The 22,132-nt window shown below is 54.0% G+C and overlaps 1 protein-coding gene across 2 annotated transcripts in view; it reads right to left on the bottom strand.

Moving 5' to 3' along the window:
- Window positions 1–21,047, bottom strand: part of CCR6 (C-C motif chemokine receptor 6) — a 30,521-nt gene extending 9,474 nt beyond the window's left edge. Inside the window, exons 1-2 of one of the 2 annotated variants that reach the window (XM_070377030.1) lie at window positions 20,910–21,047; window positions 18,960–19,120 (exon numbers count right to left, since the gene is read on the bottom strand). The gene's annotated coding sequence lies outside the window, so the exon portion shown is untranslated. Of the gene's footprint in view, window positions 1–6,877; window positions 6,979–18,959; window positions 19,121–20,909 lie in introns of those variants that run through there. The other variant, XM_070377031.1, reaches the window with a different exon arrangement.
- Window positions 21,048–22,132: the final 1,085 nt, after the last annotated feature.

The raw sequence follows: 22,132 nt of genomic DNA, 5'->3' as shown, positions 1-22,132 counted from the left end.
AAGGGGTAGAGATGACCCCAGAAGGAGGAAGAGGGACAGGTTGAGGGGGAGGGGCTGGGGCAGAGCAGGAGCGGAGACCCCGTGCTGCGGGGGGCCGTGGGGCCTGGGGGCCCGGGGGGAGGCCAGACCTGGAGCGTCGACATGGGCCCTGGGTGGGCGCCTGGGTGGGGCGGGGTCAGCTCCTCGTCCCGTGTGGAGACAAGGGGGGCAGCCCCGCTGAAACGCAGCCAGGGAGGACCCAGGGCACTGGGCCCAGCTGGACCCCCACTCAGGGAAACTACTTTTCAACTGCACTGTGATAGATAATAATGCTATCGATCTGTTATTAACGATGATAATAGTTCAATCAATGATTGTGCAACGGCTGCTGACGCTGAGCATGCAAGGATGCACCGAAAATAAGCTCCAGACCTTCAGGCCACACGGGGGACACTCTCAGAAGAGACTTCAGAAGCCAGGCCGGAATCACGTCTGTTCCTGAGTGAGTCAGTGAAGGGCATGCTCAGTCGCTCAGTTGTGTCCGACTCTTTGCGACCCCATGGACTGTAGCCCGCCAGGCTCCTCTGCCCAAGGGATTCTCCAGGCAAGAGTACTGGAGGGGGCTGCATGTCCTCCTCCAGGGGATCTTCCTGACCCCGGGATGGCACCCACATCTCCTGCATTGGCAGGGGCTTCATAACCACGGCACCACCCGGGAAACCTTGAGACATTATTTTAATTTCCTTTGATTGACTCTTTTTTTCTGATTAAAACGGCAGAATGCACCACAGTAACCCGCATCTGTAAATCCCCTATCTTTCAGGGATAGTGTTATACAGCTGTTGGGAATAAGCATTATTCAAACGTGGACGATGACGGATGCATCACTCTTGTGGTGAAGCTCGGTGTTCTTGGAAACACGGCTTTCGAGTCCTCGTGTGCACCAGGCACGAGCAGTACCTGGAAATGGTTCAGCCTGCCCCAGACCACTGCCCTCATTACAAAATCACGTCAGCTCTGTGACGGAATCGTGCTGGTGACAGATGGGCATCAGCGTCACCACGTCGGGCAAAGCGCCTTTCTTTCCCCTCAGGTAATGACCTCAGATCTTGAGGAGCAACAGTCAGCTTTTTGGAGAATGATTCTGTCCTTTGTAACAGACGGACTCTCTGTTGTTCTTATGAAAATTGGTAAAAACATTAAGATGTTTAAAAGGAGACATTTCTGTACCTGCTTTAATGAACAGAGAATAAAACAGACATGTGGAAATCTGTCACAACCAAAATAGAAAAGTGAAATAATGCTCAATAAATGTTAAAAGTAACTGACGCTCCATTCTTGGGCCAGATTGCTGTAAGGTTTAAGACAGGGTGCGGGATAGCGTCGTCGAGTCTACAGCGGTCAGACTTACAGAGGAATTTAGAGTTGTGCTGTGGGAAACACTGCTGGCCAGAAGCAAGGGAAGCCAAGCGGCCGTGATGGTGCAGAGAGACCCCGTGCAGCAGACCGGGGGCTCCTCTGCAAAGACGGGGCCAGGGAGGGGCGAGATCACTGGCCCCCTGCAGGGAGGCCATTTGAGAGGGTCTAGGCTTACCCGCTCCTGCAAAGGGTGAGAAGGCGGCCAATGAGTAGAGATGGCATCCAAATAACTGACCAAACGTCAGGAAGATTATTTGAACGGTTTGGCAAGCTGGGCATGAGCTGCCTTGGGGGCCAGCGAAGCCCAGGTCAGGCGCAGTGGTCACTGCTCAGGCGCGTGTGAGCCAGGTCAGACCTGCCCAATCAGAGTCTCTGGTGGAGTGCTCTTTGGAGAGGAAAGGGTTAGAGCGGGTGCCCCTCTCCTCTCCAGCTGGGGGCCGTGGGGGCAGGACGGGCTGGAACCTTGCGAGGCACCTTTGTGAGGGGAGGGTCTGGCTGAGGATCTCTGAGGCAAACAGCCCCGTGTGCCCCGGACGCTTCGCCACCAGTAAGCCTGGAGCTGGGGCTGCTGGAGCCCTGTCCACCGAGGGTGTGGGGCGGGGGAAAGACAGCTTCCAACCGGGCAGTGAGCGGGTAAAGACACGGGCGCCTGGGGATGGTGCTTTCACATGTCCTGCTCACAACAGGAGCCCGTGCTCACCTGTCTTTTGAGCCATCAGGGCAGGTGGGCATCAGATGAGCTCGAGAGCCCGCGCAGGGCAGTGGCGACCACTCACCCCCCTTCACAGCGCCTCCAGTGACTCTAATGCACGTTTGTGTGAGCGCCGTGGCTTCGTCGGGGAGTCCAGCCTCTAACAGCTATAGCGCTGGAGTTTAGATCAGCATGTAAGTCAGTGAGCTTAGATCAGTGAGTCCCTGGGAGATGCTCTGGCTTCACAGAAAGCAGGGGTGAGGATGGGCCGGGAAGAGAAGCTCTGGGGTTAGTTTTGGGAGCTGCCGCCTCCTGCCTCCTCCTTCTGGAACGTCCGCGTCATCGTTTATCCCCAGGGGCTCCTCAGAACCTGTGTCGCCCTTTGGAAAAAGCTGACGGAGAGGAGTCCTTCCTTCCCTGCTTCCGCCCTCCCTCCCTTCCTTCCGAGACAAGCATAAACGTCAGGCCCACGAGCCGCCTAGCCACAAGCTGCCAGCACTGGTCGGAGCTCGGACCAGTGCTGGGAGGACATCCCCAAGGCAAGGGAGGCCTCCCCTTCGGTATCAGCTGGTCTCCATGCCAGGCTGCGGCCAGGAGTAGATGCACCCTCAGAGACTGCAGGAAGGGGACGGCGAACAGGCCCTGCACCAGCCCCGGCGGAGTCACTTCTCATCGCGGACACACAGAACTCATGTTTCTAAAACTCAGGCCATCGAATGGCTTCTCTTCCTTTGGCAGAGGCACACAGCAACAAGCTGAACCTTTGCACGACTTTTGCACTGAAGGTTTGAGGCCATAAATGACAAGTAGATGTGCCAGAACCCAAGACTGAATGGAGCCTTGGGGAGCGAGCCTCTGCCTTCAGTTGTCACACCGCGATGACTCGGGGAAACCTTAGCGCTACTTAATTAGACCAACATCTTTAACATGGTGTTCACAATGCTAATTTACATTTCATCACGATTAAGCAACATGGCTGCCTTGGACCGCTGTAATTAGGTACCGTGTACTAAAGAAGGCACCTCCGAAACGAGCAGCTAACTGACTGCCTCGCTCAGGAATGCAAAGAACACCTCACGGCACGTGTCCTCAGATTAGAACAGCAGTGCAGAGGGCCGTGGCCCTTCCCCCGGCCCAGCTGCTCTCAAGCCTACCAGAGGCTGCCCCCGCCGCCCCCCGGGGCCTCCATTGCACAGAGGCCTCTTCTCGGGACTCTGAGGGCTTTGGAAACCTGCTCACAGGTAGAGGACAAGGACACAGAATGGCTCAGGCCCTCAGCAGGCAGCGTCTTCGCTGGGGCCAGGTAACCGAGGACGGGCTCGCAGGGAGATGGATTACTGGTCGGCTCTTTGCTGGGGCCAGAAGCGGGTGGGGCAAAGGGGAGCAGGATACTGGAGAGGAGAGGGGAGGAGGGGAGGAGAGGAGGAGGAGGAGGGGAGGGGGAGAGGGAGAGGGGAGGGGAGGGGGGAGGAGGGGGGGATGTGTCCATAAATATTTGATTTCATGTTTTCTGATGCTATTATAATTTGTTTTCAATTTCAATTTCTAAATGTAGAATCAGAGCCGTAACCCCTGGACCAGCAGGGAAGTCACCTGTGTGTGTGATCTCACTTTACACATTGTGTGTTTCATCTTCAGGATCTTTCTTCAGTCTTTTTGTATCTTTCTTGGCATCCTCCTCATGTCTATGCTCTCCTCTGCCTTCCTGATCACGTGCAGTCTTTATACTGCATGCTGCTAAGAGGCTTCAGTCGTGTCTGACTCTTTGTGACCCTGTGAACTGTAGTCCGACAGGGAGGGGAGGAGGGGAGGGGAGGAGAGGAGTAGAGGGGAGGAGGGGAAAGGGGGAGGGGGGGAGGGGAGGGGGGAGGGGAAGCAGGGGGGAGGAGGGGAGGGGAAGCAGGGGGGAGGAGGGGAGGGGGAAGGAGGGGAGGAGGAGGAGGGGGGGAGAGCAGAGGAGGGGGAGGAGGAGAGGGAGTAGGAGGGGAGGAGGGAGGGGAGGGAGGAGGGGAGGGAGGGGGGGGGGAGGGAGGAGGGGAGGAGGGGGAGGAGGGAGGAGACGAGTAGAGTGTAGAGAGGGGAAGAGGGGAGGGAGTAGAGGGGAGGGAGGTGTCGAGGGGGTGGAGGGGAGGCGGCTGGAAAAGCAGGAGGGGTGGGCAATAGGCCACCCTCAGCCTTTGGTCCCTTTGACCAAGGCAGACTCTACCCATGAAAATTAAATATGCAGAAGCATTAACATTTATCAAAGTATTATCAGCAAGGAAACCTTAAAGTTTTCATTTAAACAGATTAAACAAGTTTAACCGTTTGCTAAAATTAAAGCAGACGGTTTTCAATCTGTGCTTATTCTCATAATAGTGATGCCCCCAAGACAAGGAACAGGAACAAAAGGTGTATGTGTGTGTACACGTGTGTACACTGTGTACATGGTGAGTACGCACATGCTCGAGCATACATGTGGGTACATAACTCTGCGCGCGCGTGTGGATGTTACATTGCGTGTATGGGCATGTGTATGTGTGTTATGTGTTACATGTGTGTGTGGCGTGTGTATGTGTGTGTGCACACATGGAGGCATGTGTGTGTTGTGCGTTACATGTGTGTGTGGCGTGTGTATAATGTGTGTGTGCTGTGTACACACATGGAGGCATGTGTGTTCTATGTTACATGTGTGTATAATGTGTGTGCTGTGTGCACACGTGGAGGCATGTGTGTTATGTGTTACATGTGTGTGTCATGTGTGTGTGTGCACACATGGAGGCATGTGTGTTATGTGTTACATGTGTGGCGTGTGTATGATGTGTGTGTGCTGTGTGCTCACATGGAGGCATGTGTGTGTTATGTGTTACATGTGTGTGGCATGTGTATGTGTGTGCACACATGGAGGCATGTGTGTGTTGTGTGTTACATGTGTGTGTGGCGTGTGTATATTGTGTGTGTGATGTGTGCGCACATGGAGGCATGTGTGTTATGCGTTACATGTGTGTGCTGTGTGTTACATGTGTGTGTGGTGTGTATATGTGCGTGTGTGCTGTGTGCACACATGGAGGCATGTGTGTTATGTGTTACATGTGTGTGGTGTGTGTATAATGTGTGTGTGCTGTGTGCACACATGGAGGCATGTGTATTATGTGTTACATGTGTGTGTGTATGTGTGTGTGATGTGTGCACACATGGAGGCGTGTGTTATGTGTTACATGTGTGCGCTGTGTGTTACGTGTGTGTGGCATGTATATGTGCGTGTGTGCAGTGTGCACGCGTGGAGGCATGTGTGTGTGTGTAGGCCTGTGTACACGCATGTGCATGTTTGCTGAGGCTGGAGGGCGGGTGTGCACGCTTTATGCTCTAATCACACAGTGGGCGTTGGGATCCCTGCTGTATGTTTATGACCGTGCTAAGTCTCTCAACATCCCTTTCAGATGACTTACACCCACTTTACAGGCTTTCCTCGTGGCTCAATGGGGAAGAATCCGCCTGCCAATGTGGGAGCCACAGGTTCACTCTCTGCCCTGGAGAAAGGAATGGTAACACACTCCAGTATGCTTGCCTGGAGGATTCCATGGACAGAGGAGCCTGGGAGGCTATAGTTCGTGGGGTCGCAAAGAGTCAGATGTGACTTAGTGACTAAACAACAGCATGCCCGCTTTACAAATGAGGAGCCTGCCGCTCACTCTAATTCACCTTGTCTCCAGCCGGTCTTACTGAAGGACTATACAGTTCCCACAAGGTCTTAAATAATGTCCTTACTTTAAAACATTATAGACATCAGAGCCTTACATACCACAGAGGTAGGCATTCAATGCCATGCCACTGCTGTCTTAACTCACTTGACTCACAGGCACACAGCGTTTTATCCTTTTTTAGATGAATGTCAGTGGAGCTGAAACTCTAGGCTGGCTTCCTTCTGCTTTTGCATAAACGTGGTTAAGAAAGAAGCCAGAAGGTTTTTTCCAGTGAGTTGAATATAGGTTTGTATTTTTTTTTCCCTTCTGGTTCCTTTTGCTTCTTCAAAAGCTCATTTTACCTTTTCTTTTTCATTTACAGTAATTAATGTTACACCTCTAATCATTTCAAGAACTAGTGACTAATTCAGACTTGGCACTGGTTTCTTTCCAGTGCTGATCACTACAATATCTGTTTTCTGCAACTACCTGGGCTTTGGAGGAATCGGTGGAGACTGTCTTAAAGACCCCCATGCACCCTTTTATAGTCATGAGACGCTACCTCCCTCGTCACTGTGGGCTTTGCAGCCATTATCAGAGCTTTTCCTGCGTTGTGCTGAGTCTCATAAAAATTTCCACCGCATCAATTTCTCTTAAATGACTGCCTGACAAGCTCCTTCCCAATCAACCTCCAACTATTCAAGACCCTCACTCGAACTTTGTCCTAAATCACCTTTCTCATCACCTCCAACACATTTTTAGCTCAGGTTTGGCTTTCCAAACTCTTTGTGGCCTTATCTAAGTAAAGAACTACATTTCTCCCCAGACCGATGCCCCACGGATGTCACATTATGAGGCAATGACCAAACTGCCCAAGCTCTAGTGCGAGACAGGATGAAATCACTTGCTGTACGTTTAGGGGGAAAGCAAGCTTCCCCCACAGCACTAGTCCTCAAAGTGCAAGGACGCTGCACGTGTGGAAGTGAGCGTGCTTTATCAAGTGTAAACACAGACAGCACGCCAGCATCCTGGAATCCTCAAGAGGCAAGCAGATCCATGTCTAATATTCCTCAGACGCAGGATCAGAGAAGAAAAGATGTTTTTGAAAGGGGCTTAGCAGGCTCACCTCCAAGAGGCCGTGGTCCGGAGCGCACGGTTCCGCTACACGGCCCTCACACAGGCGCAGGCATCCCCTCTGTGACCTCTCGCCAGACGCACTTTCTAATGGTCATTAAGAAAAAAGCAGTGAGGGGCCAGGATTAACCAGAAGCAAATTGCTGAATTACCACTTCCTATGTAAAAGGAACGCCTATTTGCCCAAATACAGATGGTTAACCATCTATATCCTGTAGGTTATAAAACGATCATATGACTCCCTGGAGCAGCAGTAGAGCTGATGAGAAGGGAGGGGCCTGGGTGGGGTTATCCCTGCAAGAACAGCTCTGAGCTGCCTTTCAAGGTGTGGCAATGACATCGCGCTCAAACATGGCTTCTCCGGGCCAGCGACCTCTGGGAGCAGGGCGGTATCGTGTGCTGCCCGGAAAGACGTACGAGGGTTTAGAAAGGCCATTGAGCACGGTGGACGGAACCTCTGGAGCCCCCTCCCTGTTCGCCTGAAAGCTGAGCGCCACAGCCAGGTTCTGACCCTCCGCAGCCCCAGGCCCTCCTCTGCGCAGTGAAGGCTGCGGTGCGCAGCCCCAGATGGCCACGGGGCAGCAGGCATGGCTCACGAGACTGGCAGGGAGGACAGCGCCTGGAGTGGGGCTGAGCAGTGAGTGGGCCGCTTAGGCGTCTCTGACTCTTTGGGACCCCACAGGCTGCAGCCCACCAGGCTCCTCTGTCCATGGGATTCTCCAGGCAAGAGTACTAGAGTGGGTTGCCATTTCCTCCTCCAGGGGATTTTTCCAACCCAGGGATCAAACCCAGGCCTCCCACATTGCAGGCAGACGCTTCACCCTCTGAGCCCCCAGGGGAGCCCAGGAGTGGAGAAAGTGCTCAATAAACTCGAGTTTTGGGAGGATAAAAACCCAGGTGGATTAGTGGTAAAGAAGCCGCCTACAGTGCAGGAGATGGGGGTTCAGTTCCTGGGTAGGGATGATCCCCTGGAGAAGGAAATGGCAACCTACTCCAGGATTCTTGCCTGGAGAATCCCATGGACAGAGGAGCCTGGTGGGCCACAGTCCATGGGGTTGCAAAGAATCGGACACGACTGAGCAACTAACACACACACACACACACACACACGGTGTTGTATCCTCTGGGATCAAAAACATCTTGTGTGGTGATGGATGCTAGCTAGACTTATGGTTCATTTCACAATATATGTAAATATCAGATCACCATGTCAGGCACCTGGAACTAATACAATGGCAGATGTCAATTATCTCTCAACTTAAAAGCACACAAGACCCTAAACAGCAGGACACGTGACCATTAGGAGGTGGCAGGTGAGAAGCCTCCCGAGTGCGTGTCGCTGGATCTAGGGATGGGTGTGAGGAAGAGCATTTCGATGAGCCACTAGGGGAGCTCGTTTTTCAGTATAAGTGGCTTTAAGAAATCAGCAAAAAAGTTAAAGAAAAAATATTCTAGAATCATAGACGTGTTCACCATCATGTAGTGAGTCGTTATGATCCAAGTCTCAGGAAATCGTTTCATAAAAAGACTGAGAGCAAAGTGCTACTGTTGTTCAATAGCTAAGTCATGTCCAACTCTCGGCGACCCCGGGGACTGCAGCATGCCTGGCTTCCCTGGTCTTTGCAAGGTTTTACAGCAAAGACCAACAGAGAGCAAGGCCGGGTGGAGTCACGTGTTCCCTCCTTCCGAGCCTGTGCCCTCCCATCTCATGCTAAGCCGACCACGCTGCCCACGCACAGCCCCCGTCCCTCGGCTGGGTGCTGACCGAGCATCGGTCAGGGTCTCCGTGCTGTGGACCCCAGAGCCCGGCTCGCCCCAGGCCTCGGCCACCCTGTGGCATGGCCCCGGCCCCCTTTCTGTTCCTCCTGGGAATTGTCGGAACAGAGCGGGACCCTCTCCCTGGACCTCGCGGGCTTCTTCCCTGCCCAGTTTCTGCTCATCCCTGCCCCCCCCTACCCCCGACCTGCAGAAGCAGAGCCTTTCTCCATCTGACTGAGAGGCTGGACGACCTCACGGCCCCAGGACCCCGCCATCCCAAAAATGCTCTTCCCTGTCTCACAACAATCCTTTGGAAGGACAGTCTCTCTGGGTCCTGACTTGTCTTGCTCTGGTGGGTCTTGAGGTTCTCCACTGACACGGTGTCCTGCACGCTCCTCTGAAAAGAACCCTCCCCGTGACATCCTGAGCGGTCCCTGACCTGGACGACTAATGCCCGAGGGAGAGGAGGGGACCGTGTCCTTCCCGCCCCTCCATCGCACCCCTGCTCCTCACCCCACCGCCGCCACCGCCTCCTCTGAGACCCTGCTCCTGCAGGCGGAAGCTGCTGGAAGGGCTGCCCGCCATGCCAGCTCCTGGCTGAGGTCAAGAGCCAGGTCACCGCCAGATCGAGGGACATGGGTGTCACACACCCTCTAACCCACCAGTTCCCCCTGATGTCCCCTTCGACAGTCTTATTTGGCGAGAGGGTGGTAAGGTATGTCCTTTTGTGGCTCAGTATCACCCCGGCCCCAGCCTGCCTAAAACAGGAAAAATAGACTTGACTTTGCTGAGGATCCCGAAGGGCAGCGAGTGGGGTTCAGCACGCCGACAAGAGCAGCGCCAGGAGGCAGCACCCGGAGACGAGGGGCCTGGAGCGCCTTCCCTTCCCGGACACAGGTGCTGGGCCGCCCATCGGGGGAGCCCAGGGCTGGAGGGGGCGCCCCCTGAGGGACCACTGCCCCTCGAGCACCTCCTCTGTGCCAGGCGGGAGCCAGCCTGCAGCGGGTCTGGCCCTGGTCTCTGACGGGCTCCAGTCCCGGACGGTGGCCTTCCCACCCACCCCGGGGCTGCTCCTGGGTGGGACTCAGGGGGCCTGAGCCGTCCTCCAGTGTCCTCTGCCCCCAAATTCCTTCTGCTTCAAAGTGATTCCAAACTACATGCCATCCTTGAGAAGCTCAGACCCATCTGTTTTCTCTCTCTACAAGCGTCCCCATGTTGGGACTGTCCTCGTGGTCCAGTGGTTAAGAATCTGCCTTGCAGTGCAGGGGACGCTGGCTCCATCCCTGATCTGGGAGCTGAGATTCCACGTGCTAAGCGCCGCCCCACAGCTAGAGTCTGTGAGCCGCAACGCAAGGCCCCACATGAGGCAACAAAGCCACGGCGCAGCCAAAGAAATAAATACTTTCTTTGGAAAAGCAAAAACTTCCCACGTTAAAAATCTGTGAGCTCTCAACACTACTTCAATAAGATGCTGGGGCTCATTTGCATGATGTGCTGATGGACCTAAAGAGCAAGAGGTCCACCCTAGGTCGTGCGATTTATATAAACAGTTTCCAGTCTGAAAGCCTGCCAGGAAATGTGAACAGTTCATCCAGGACAAAGCCCAGGGGCTATTTGGTAAATTAACATCACAGCCAAGTGGGGAGTGCTTTACCCTTTGAGGTGAGACTGTGTTGAGTCCCGGGGACCCTCCTACTAACTGGCGTGGAGAGGCAGCTCCTCCAGGGCAGGATCTGTGGAACCAGAAAGAAGGGAGTCCCAGCCCCGCAGAGAAGACAAGCTTTCCCCCCTAGGAGGAAGAAGAATTTAAAAGGGAAAAGAGGAACTTGGGAAATGTGCATAGGTTATGAACAAACCCACGTGCACACGGCTATATTTAACATAGATAACCAACAAGGACCCACTGTACGGAACAGGGAACTCTGCTCAGTATTATGTAACTACCTAAATGGGAATTTGAAAAACAAGAGACACAGGTACAGATATAAACTGAGCCACTCTGCTTACTGTATGCTGTGCTTAGTCGCTCAGTCGTGTCCGACTCCTTGTGACCCCATGGACTGTGGTCTGCCAGGCTCCTCTGTCCATGGGCCTCTCCAGGCAAGAATCCTGGCATGGGCTGCCATTCCCTTTTCCAGGGGATCTTCCCGACTAAGGGATTGAACCCAAGTCTCCCACGTTGGGGACAGAAGCTTTACCACCCCGCCCCCAGCGCAACTGCTCCCCAGTAGAAAATAAAACTCTTAAAAAAGGAAAATAGGAACTTGGGGGAATGTGCATGGACTCTGAGCAAACACATTTCTCATTATAAAAGTTAAAACAATTTTGGGCAACAATTTTTTAAAGCAAGTTCTTCAGTCACATGGGCTTCCTCACCACGGATAACTGCGTGTCCCTCTAAGGGATGACAAGGGTTTCATATATTTTCAATTTTGTGGCTGATTTCCAAAGACGTGTGACACACGGGTGACCCGTGTCTGCTGACGGGCAGGTGGCCCATCCGGCTTTGGTGTCTCAGGGGACCCCGGGCCTCCCTGATAAATGATCAGTTCCGAATCTGACGTTCGCTGGCAGCTGTGTGGGCCCAGCGGGGGATGGTCTGCAGCGTCATATTACTCAGCTAATAAAAAGAATGCATTTGAATCAATTCTAATGAGGTGGATGAAACTGGAGCCTATTATACAGAGTGAAGTAAGTCAGAAAGAAAAACACTAATACAGTATACTAACGCATATATACGGAATTTAGAAAGATGGTAACGATGACTCTATATGTGAGACAGCAAAAGAGACACAGATGTATAGAACAGTCTTTTGGACTCTGTGGGAGAAGGCGAGGGTGGGATGATTTGAGAGACTAGCACTGAAACATGTATATTATCATATGTGAAACAGATCACCAGTCCAGGTTCGATGCATGAGACAGGGTGCTCAGGGCTGGTGCACTATGGGATGGGAGGTGGGAGGGTGGCTCAGGATGGGGAACACATGTCCACCCATGGCAGATTCATGTCAATGTATGGCAAAACCACCACAATATTGTAAAGTAATTCAGTTCAGTTCAGTCTCTCAGTCATGCCCAACTGTGAACCCATGGACCGCAGCACGCCAGGCCTCCCTGTCCATCACCAACTCCTGGAGTTCACCCAAACCCATGTCCATCGAGTCAGTGACGCCATCTAACCATCTCATCCTCTGTCATCCCCTTCTCCTCCTGCCCTCAATCTTTCCCAACATCACAGTCTTTTCAAATGAGTCAGCATTAGGTGGGCAAAGTAATTAGCCTCCAATTAAAATGAATAAATTAATTTAAAATAAAATAGAATTAAAAAAAAAGAGAGAGAGACTGCAGCTCACGCGGTCAGAGGGGACATTGACCCTCTTCTGGAGTCTGGAGCGGTCTCCTGACTTGCTGGGCCAATCGCTCCACCGGCCGTGACAACCTGGGGCTTTGGAGGCTGGGTCACAGAAGTCCTGCGGCTCCCCCCGGCCAGGCGTCCTTTGGAACCCAGTCCCCGTGCTGCACTGAGGAGCCCAGGCCCCGGGGGGAGGCCACGTGGGGGTGGCAAGGGTCCCGCTGAGACCCCGGGGGACAGCCAGGCCACGGCGCCTCCCTGACCCGGGTCCCCACCAGCCTGACTGCAGCTGCATGACAGGCTCCCGAGAACCACTCCACTGAGCCCCCGGCCCCAGAGCTGAGGGAGGGGGCAACAGGTTACCGTTTGGGGCCACCATAACCAGAGGTGGCCGGCCGAGCAGCCCTGAGTGACTGGGGCTGTCGTCCCACCCAGAGGAGCAGCCCCTCCTGAAGTAGAGCGGCGGGTCACAAACACAGAAATCACAGCAAAACCGGACTTTGTTCAAAAAGCATCCTCCCAAGATCGCCAACAGGAAGGCTGGGCAACCTGGGCTCTTAGTCCGTTCCAGCCTCTATGAGACGCTCTTTGTCCCTACTGGGAAATTTGCTGGCAGGATGCTAGAGGTGGGGGAAATAAGATGTCTGAACAGGGATGTTGTTGGGGCAGTGAAGCGGGCAAGGTTGACAGCAGAGGGTCTCACTGGGGCGCCTTGGGGCTGGGCCCTGGGTGTGTCGTTTCCTCTGCAGAGAAATAAGGAAACCTCCTCACTGAATCCTGCCAGCAAATTTCCCGCTAGGGACAAAGAGCATCTCATGAAGAGGTGAAGAAGTGAAGTCGCTCAGTCATGTCCAACTTTTTGCAACCCCATGGACTGTAGCCCTCCAGGCTCCTCCGTCCATGGGATTCTCCAAGCAAGAATGCTGGAGTGGGTTGCCACGCCCTCCTCCAGGGGATCTTCCTGATCCAGGGATTGAACCCGGGGCTCCTGCATTTCAGGCATCTCACTGAGCATCTCATTGAGGGGATTAATTGCCAGCCGTGCTGACACCGTGTGTCTTGGAATTGACCGAGATTCCAAGTTGCCCAGCCTCCCCGTTTAGGGCACGTGCTGCGGAGTCGATGTCCTGTCTCTCTTCGCCCTGAGCATTGTCCTCCGGGGCAGTGAGGCGCTCGCCCATCTCCTTCGCCCGCTGTCAGTCACTAGCTCAGAAAAACCCCCTGTGCTCTCCGGCGGGGCTCCCCAGTCTCTGGCCCCCAGTGGCTGCTGATCTGGGGTGCCCTTGAAGCAATAATGGTAGAAATACAGCACACACCATTGCCATGCACTAAAGTCAACCCGAAATCTCCCCCACTTCCTCTCTGTGGAGGGGCAGGGGCTAAGTTCCCAGAACTGACCCTGGCAGGGAGCCGTGCAGGAGGGAGGTGGCCCAGAGCCAAGAGCCGCTGGCAGGCTTGAGGGCGCAGCCAGCCGGCCTGGTGTTCCCCTCATCCTGCTCTCTTCATCCTAACGGGAAGCCGGAGGGTGCCGATGCCGTCAGACTGAAACTCAGAGACGTGGCAGCTTCCTCAAGGGCACACACCTCAGAGCTTCCAGCCATGCCCGCAGGCTGCGTGCCTCTGGGATAAACGTGGAGAGAAAGGATGCTCTGAAAAGCCAGAGGAGCAAGGAATGAAAATGATAACTGCTTTTCCACCTCAACAGTCGTGGGGGGATCAGACCTGGACGCTTACTTCTAGGTTTCTAACGCATTTCTACACAAAAGGACGGAAAGTGCTCGAAGAGGAAGGAAATGAGACTCATCCGAGGTGCGGAGACTGAGGTCTCGTGTCACGGGGGAGTCTTGACTTCAGATCTGGGTCAGCCACGTGACGGGCATTCCTCAAATCGGTCTCTGGAGGTCCGTCTCCTCCTTGATAAAGGGAAGAGGAGGCTCGTGGAGGATGAAGGTGTGGACTAGTCACACACCGTGCGGGTCCTCCTGTGCGTTCGGCTCCAGCAGCCGGCCCCCCACCCCTTCCTCCTGCTCCTCTGCTCCCCACTTCTTCCCTGCCGTCCCACAGAGGAGCTCCAGAACGCAAAGCAGGGGCAGTTCTGGGCAGGAGGCCACAGCTGAACTCAGAGGTGCTGATGAAAGCTTGGGGGCTTGCACTGAAGCCCAGGAAAGTGTTGGTCACTCTGGCGTGCATGACTCTGCGACCCCATGGACTGTAGCCTGCCAGGCTCCTCTGCCCATGGGACTCTCCAGGCAAGAGTATTGGTGGGGATTGCCGTTTCCTCCTCCAGCGGACTTCCCAACCCAGGGATGGAACCCGGGTCTGCCCCATTGCAGGCAGACTCTTTACCCTCTGGGCCGCCAGGGAAGCCAGGAAGCAGAAGGACAAATTGAAGTGAGGAGGAAAGCAGTGGCCAGAAGCAGCGGTCACTCGGAAGTCAGCGCGGTGTCAGTGCAGCAGGCCGGGAGCCACGTGCTTGGAGAAAGCCCTGCAGAGCCGAGTCTGAGGGCTGAAGACTGGCCTTCGCTGTAATCACTGGTGCTTACAGTGCTCTTGGAAGATAAGCTTTCAGTATGAATGTCTCAGTGAAAGCATTATTACAAGAGTCTAAGAAGAGAGTGTGGTCTCAGGAAACAGAGACCACAGATGTAGAAAAAAAATTTTTTTTTAATTGGCAGTGATAAACAACAAAGTCCTGCTGCATGGCTCAGGGAACCACATTCAATACTCTGTGATAAAGCATAGTGGGAAAGAAAATAAAAACGAATATATGTATGTATAAACGAGTCACTGCTGTGCAGCAGAAATTAACACATTAGAAGTCAACTATACTTCAATTTAAAAACGAATAAATAGAAAATAAAACTAAAAAATTGGCACTAAGACCCAAAGAGACAGATGGCACTGCAGAGGGCAACAGGAGCAAGTGAAACTTGGTTGAACCCCAGGAGTCAGCGGACCCCCCTGTGGCCCCCCACCCACCCTTGGCCCACATCTGATTTCAGCTGCAGCTGTGGGGCCAGAGACTGCCCACCCAGACGGTCCCCATCTCAACACCCAGAGCCCTGATTTCCTGACTCCAGGCTTTTCTGCTCAGCCCTCGGGTACAGCCCAGGAGAGCAGAGGGTTAGGGCCCTGGTGGACCAACGGCGGGATGGGAGCCAGCCCTCAGCCCTCAGAGATGGGGTCCAGGGTTCCTGCCAGCATCGCCATCCCGTCCTCTCCTCATGGGCTGCCAGGATTAGGGTGGCCAACCAGCCTGGCTTCCCAGAACCTGGAAATGGCAGGGCAGTCCCGAGCGGGCCAGGATCTATTGGAAGTAATCACACAGTCCTGTCCCAAGGCCACGGACACGGAGCCCAGAACCAAGGTCCCCTCCGGAACTGACTGAGGCCCTTTGTAACGGTTGCCAAAGGCTCCCCTGATCTTCCCAGGCAGCTCTCTGATCCCAAATTAGGCAGAAACACCCACTCTGGTGCTCAGCCTAGCTCATCCTCACCAGTCACCGAATGCCACCCTTCCGGCAGGAATTTTCCTTGTCTTGAGGCTCTACAAGTTGACTGCTAACTCACGAGGAGCATCAGCTCACCCTTGAGCTGGCCTGACCCGGCGTCCTGGCGACTCTCCCCTGCCTGTAAGGAGGTCGGCCGGGGCGCTCCCAGCGCCCTCATCACCTCTGCTCTTTGTTTGTAGTAAGCTCACTCGCTTCTGACGCTCTGGGTCTGGATGACCACGGCAGTAACGGCCTCCAGGCAGGGTGCAGGAGCCTTCACATGCAGGCCTGCTTAGCGCAGAGCACAGTCAGGGAGCAGGAGGGGCCTGGAACCAGGACGCACCGGGAAGGAGGGGGCGGCCGGCTACCCCAGGGCTGGAGAGGGGACCACGGGGAAGATGCTGGCGTGGAAAAGGAACAGCCTTGTTCTCAGTCGTGCCAGAAGGGAGGCCGTGGGCCAGAGGACCTGAGGGCAGGAGGAGGCAGTCTCCACAGGCAAGGGCAGGGGGTCAGACGCCCCGGCCACCCGGCCATGGAGTCTGGGCTTCCCTCCCTCTGAACTCCCCGCGTGTGCTGCAGACAGGATGCCTCTGCTGCCTCGCGTGCCCAGGGAAAGGGGGCTACCTGGTCTAAAAAGCAGAGTCCTGGGAGGTGATGGAGGGAGAGGGGAGCTGGGAGGAAAGAGTGATGGGGTGGGAGAGGGGTGTGCGGAGGGGGACAGGGACGGGGCGTGGGGTTCGGGTTAGGGTGGCGGGGGCAGGCTGTACGAGGCTCCAGGAAAGCCGGCGGGTCTGGGGGGAGCAGGGAGGTGAGGCAGGCTCCTCAGGGACGCCGGAGCGTCTGGAATCCTCTCCTCCTGGCCGCTGACTTCGGAGCTCCTCAAGAAGGAAGAGACCCCATCACCCAGACACACACACTGGTGCCCTGCGAGGGTCCCAGATGCTGGTCACAGCCACTATTTTAAAAACGACATGGCTAGAACCAATATTCACTCTCTTTCTAAAGCCTGGTGTCTCTAAAGTGGGGGAGGAGAGGAAGGTTTTCAAGGTTGTGGGTTGACCCCATGAGAAGAGAGACTTCTTTGCAAAAATTTTATATGGTGCCCCAACTTTTAAAGTTCTAACCCTGAGCACGATATTCTAGATCAGCCTTATTCTTACCAAAGCTTCTAAGCAAAAATAGGGACAGGACAAAACTGTAAAGCTACAGTCCTCCCGGAACACAGGGCGCGGCAGAAATACACTGAAATGGTAACAGCGGGGGCTCAGGAGGTAGAGACGCGAGAAGAGTAACTTGAGCAACTTTGTTTCTGCGTCTTTGCCTTTCCACGTGCTTAGTAAGGAGATACGTGGTTGTACAACTAAACGGTCTCTGAGAACAGGAAAAGGGCTAGTTGCAGTAACTGTTGCAGATATCATTCAGGTGAACCGCCAGAAAATTACACCTGCTAGATAGCTCCTGATAATCTCCTCGCTCTGAGTGCCCCTGTAGTCACAGCTTTCACGTTGGTTTCCTGAGCAGTGAACATGCTGTTTTCCTTCAAATCAGATCCAGGAAATGGTGAAAGGAGTTGTTGCATATGACCTCCAGTTCAGAACAGGGAAACCCGTGCAAGATTATTATGACCAAGGAAAGCGCTCCAAGTAGCATTAAAGCTACCTTCCAGTGGGACTGGCTTTTCTCAGACTTACTTTGAAACTCTTCATCGAGGGCATGACTAATTTTACCAGAACGGATAGAATTAGGTCACAGAGTGGGGAAGACAGAAAGACCCCCGTTTCACATCAAGAAGGCGCAGGGGGCTTCCCTGGTGGTGCAGCGGTAAAGAATCCAGTGCAGGGGACACGCGTTCCATCCCTGATCCAGGGAGACCACACGTGACTCAGCGCAACTCAGTCCAAGAGCCACGGCTCCCGCAGGGGACACGCGTTCCATCCCTGATCCAGGAAGATCGCACGTGACTCAGCGCAGCTCAGTCCAAGAGCCACGGCTCCCGCGGCTGGGTGCTGCGTGATGAAGCCGAGTGCGTGCAGGGGACACGCGTTCCATCCCTGATCCAGGGAGACCGCACGTGACTCAGCGCAACTCAGTCCAAGAGCCACGGCTCCCGCGGCTGGGTGCTGTGTGATGAAGCCGAGTGCCCCTGAGGCCGAGCCCCACGGCGAGAGAAGGCACTGCCAGGAGACGCTCAAGCACAGCTAGAGAGAGCCTGAGCGGCAGTGAAGACCCAGGATGGCCAAGGAAATAAAATTTTTTAAAAAAATAGATGGCTGACACTTGCACACCATTCTCAAAGAAAAACAGAGCGGGAAGGCTCTGTGCCAGCCTTAGTGCTGGCCCCTGCAGACCCCCATCCGAGGCCAGGGAGCCCCCCACCTCACGGCTGGGGAGCAGAGGCCACCGCCGGCCAAATAGGGGAGGAGGGGTGTGAACGGTGCAGCCTGTGTTAGAGTCCGGAAAGCGACAGAAAGGCCGAAGGAGGCCAAGCCGCTTCATGGCATTTCATTTAATTACACACACAAGACCATGACTTTCCGTTTCCTAAACCTCTGTTTATCTGCCAGAAGCAAACCTGAAAACCACACATCCTTTCGTGCGGGGACCTCCACGCGAATAATTCTGGTGTCAGATAAACCCACAAGTAACATCGACAGCCTCCTTCCTCGAGCCCTCCAGCCTTAGTAAGGACCTCCAGCCTTAGTTCCCGACGGTGCCCGCTGGGGCGCGGTGGGGGCCGAGCGAAGAGTCTGGGGCCGCCACTGATTCATTGCGCTCCTCGGTGACCCAGATTCAAGCCTCCTTTCTCAGTCTGTCTAACGGGAACCTCCAGGCTGACTTATAAGGCTGCTACAGAAATGAGAAAGGCCCGGGTTGTGATATGCGACAGCAAGCCGGCTGCTCCCCGGCTGTCACAGCAGCAGTCACTGAGACGGCCGGCGGCCGCCGTGGCCTCCTCTGCCATGACCAGCCTTCGGGTACAGGACTCCTCTGCCGGTGAGAGGGGCTTCCAAGCACGTGGGCTGAGTATCCGGATGACCTCTCCAGACCCTGACCGAACAAACCCCGGACGGTCCCGCAGCCCCTGACAGCCCCGGCGCGGCTGGGCAGGAGAAACCAGAGGGTGCCCGCAGTCTGCAGCCAGTCATCCCTTCACCCGAGGATTTCCGGCGCTTGGTGTGATGAAGGGGAGACAGAGCACGGGGAGGAAGTGCCTGCGATTCCATCCAGGAGAAGGACGCTGAGGAGAGTCGTGTAGAGGCCTGGCCCCACCCCCACCCTGGGGACCCCCGATGGCGGCGGGGGACCCTGCCCCACATCTGCCCGCCCAGGACCCGCCCCGGTCCCTGTGCCCGCGCCCCCAGGCCCACGGCCACTGCTCCCTGTCTCAGCATTGCTCCGCCGTGTCCCTCCTCACCTTCCGCCCAGACCGCTCCCTCCTCTGCCTCGACACCCCCATCTTTTCTTTGTTACCTGGTCTCTTTCTCAGGCCTCCAGCTCCTCACTCGACTCCCAAAGCTCCTGTAAAAAGCACAAAGGACTGTGCATCCTAGACCTTGGTCCTCCCCAGTAAGGCCTCCTCTTTGGATCCTGCGACCTCGTCCGCCGCTGTGAGCCCCACAGGCCGAGTGGACCTAATGAAGGAACACGACGGTGTCTGACTCACCTTGCTCTTGGGGGAAGGTAATTCTGAATTCTCTTTCAACTGAGGTCGATCAGCTCCAGGACTAAATGTTCTAAAATTTCAGATCTGATTTATAAGGTTCTTGCTCAAACGCTCCTTCTAGTAAAATCTCTGTCCTCCAGCCCTGCCTCTGAATTCCTTTGTGGTCACCCCTGTGGATGTGATTTTCTCCTCTGCAGGGGCCACGCAGATGCCTGGGGCCGTCTGCTGTGCCCTATATGGCCCCAAAGTTTAGCACACTGAGTTGTCCTCTCTGTGTTCTAGGGTGTTCCCACCCAACCTCATCCTCTCCCCTGCCTCGTTCCTCCCGGGGTCTCACTCAGCAGCGACCTTCCCACTTGGAAACGTTTTGCTTCTCTGAGCTCTGCCCTGGAAAACCAAACAGTGTTACTTATCAGAACAGCACCTAAAATAAGAGTCAGTGCATCTAGATGAGCCCCTGAGGGTCTCCCCTGGGAGAAAAGCTGTGGGGGATGGGCTCTGTGGCATCTATTTTAGCTGCAGAGGCTCTTTTTTGTTAATTTCCTCTTTCTCAGTTTGTCTTAGAGGGTTGATGCTATTCGATAAGAGACCTCTAGGTAAGTGAGGGCTCAGGAGGTTTGATGTGTTTAATAAGAGAAGACCGAGCCAAAGATTAAGGCAAATGCCTCGGTGCTGTCATATGAACGGAATGGCAGTATTTTTTAATGACATAAATGCATGAACCCACAGCAGAGTGAAACTCATCACCACCTATTTGTCACTTTCACTTGAAAGATGGTTGTGTCACAAGAACGTCTTCCCATGAAGGGCAGCACCGTCCAGCCCCTTGAAGCAGACCCACGAGCACGTCCACCCATAGGGGCACACCCACCGCGGGCCCTGCTCTCCTGTGGAGCTGGCTCCAGGCCGCCTGGCCTTCTGCCCGTCTCCCTGCCCCGTCCCTAAGCGCCCCCTCTGCATGGGAGCAGCTCTGCCCCGTCCCCTCACCTAGACACCACCCTGTGCTCTAGGGCAGTTCCTACCATGGGTCACCCAGGCCAGCACCCTCCCCTCCACCAGGCCTGCGCCCCATCTGCATTTTAACCCACCAGCACCCCGTTCTGTGCATGATGCAGCCCAGCACAGGTGCAAAGAGTAAGTTAAGGAGACCACATCTGGTTTGGGTCTGTAGAGTCTGTTTCTCCTTCACAGTCAAGGCTCAACTGTGAGATCGCTCATTCAAAGGTGGCGGTGGCTTATTAGGTTCTTTGCCAGTGTTTCCACAGCCTTTTCACAAGGGCTGGTCAGCGTCAGCAGGTCCTGGAGGCTTGAAGGGACTCTGCTCCCTCCACGCTAGCATGGATGGAGTGGCTTTTTCTAACTCTTTAATCACACCTGCTCCCAGGACTGCAGTTAGAATACAACGTAAGATTGCTGCTGCTGCTAAGTCGCTTCAGTCGTGTCTGACTCTGTGCGACCCCATAGATGGCAGCCCATTAGGCTCCCCTGTCCCTGGGATTCTCCAGGCAAGAACACTGGAGTGAGATTACATAAGCAGTAACGGTGACATCTCTGGAACAGCAGCCAGCACGTCCTGGACTCAACCAGCCAGTGTCTCTCCTCCTCTCCCCAGGGCGTGACTAGGAGGTCTAAGTGAGGACCAGTGTCTGACGGGACGATACGGAGCTTCTCAACACTATTTTACCTTCAACACACTAACCAGTTGACACAACAGGGACACAACGTTTTCTAAATTCCGAGATGAAATAAAAACTTACCGGCAGAGGAGTAGCTCCTTATTCCACAAATGCAGGGCCGCAGAGCTGTCCCTCGTGAAGCTCGGGTCTCTTAAATCTTCAGACTCCTCTTCGCCAGGGTAAACCCCCGGGCTTTGTACTGACGGAAGTGGCCCGGAGGCTGAATTTTTAGTGCCTGCTCCTCGGGTGTCCTAGCGCTCATTCTGTGCCCACGTGCTGGGCGGTGTGGTGAGTGCCTCACCACAAACTTTATTCCTCCAGTACATACCTCAGGTCATAGAAAGGCAGAAAATAAGACGGGGGAAGGAAGGCAAGCTTATGCAACTAGGTCACTTAATAATTTCAATTTTAGAGAAAATTTTTTTTTCTTGTTTCAGAATTATTGGTCTGTGGAATATTTTTTATTCTTCTTGGAAATTACAAATTAATCAGAATGATTATAAAGTTCTCTGAAAAGTTCCACATAATACCTAATGAACTTTATAGACAACTACTCACATTCTGGACTGTAAAGAACAAAAAGCGTAAAAAAAAAAAAAAAACCACATGACTATGCTTTAAAAGTAAAAATGATAAATAGAGAATCAGCACATCGCAAATAATGTGGGTCAGTGGTCAGCTCCAAAAGAAGGCGTAACCCAGCCGTAAAGGAGGAATGTCACCATGGTCTATAGTTTGCAGCCGTGACGTCGTAACCTGACCTGTGAGCATCTGTACCCCCAGAGCAACTGTTCAGTCTGGGGACAATCCTGTAATTTGAGGGGAATCTGGGGTACCTTCTCTGAAACCTAGAATAGAATGAGTCGAGCCACAAACCCCTCTGTGGAAAGTCCTAAACTGGCCCTTGAGAGAAACACCGGTGACCCTGATGGGCAAGAAAAGAGAAGCTTCCTCCTTGGTTTGTCCAGCCGTCTGCTTTCTTTTCCACATGACTATATGTAGTATTGTTAATGTCAATTAACATGTCTAATAAAAGTAGAAGCAACTTTTCATATTTATCCTTTTGCTTAATCCTGACAAATTATTTTGGCAAAGCATTTTCCTGAGGGAAAGAAACAAGCACACAAGGATGTTTTCGTAATTTTCTCCAGAGCCTATAAATCAGGAGCAGTGGATTTGAAAATTAAACCACAATTCATTTATGCTTTCAGCAAATACTTACTGAGCTCCATTATGTGCTGAGAAGCTTTCTAGGCCAAAGTGTTGTAGCTGTGACTGAAACAGATAAAATCCTTCACTTTATG

This window comes from Bos mutus, chromosome 9, assembly GCF_027580195.1.
Source record: "Bos mutus isolate GX-2022 chromosome 9, NWIPB_WYAK_1.1, whole genome shotgun sequence".
Taxonomy (NCBI): domain Eukaryota; kingdom Metazoa; phylum Chordata; class Mammalia; order Artiodactyla; family Bovidae; genus Bos; species Bos mutus.
This window is presented reverse-complemented; position numbering and strand designations above follow the sequence as displayed.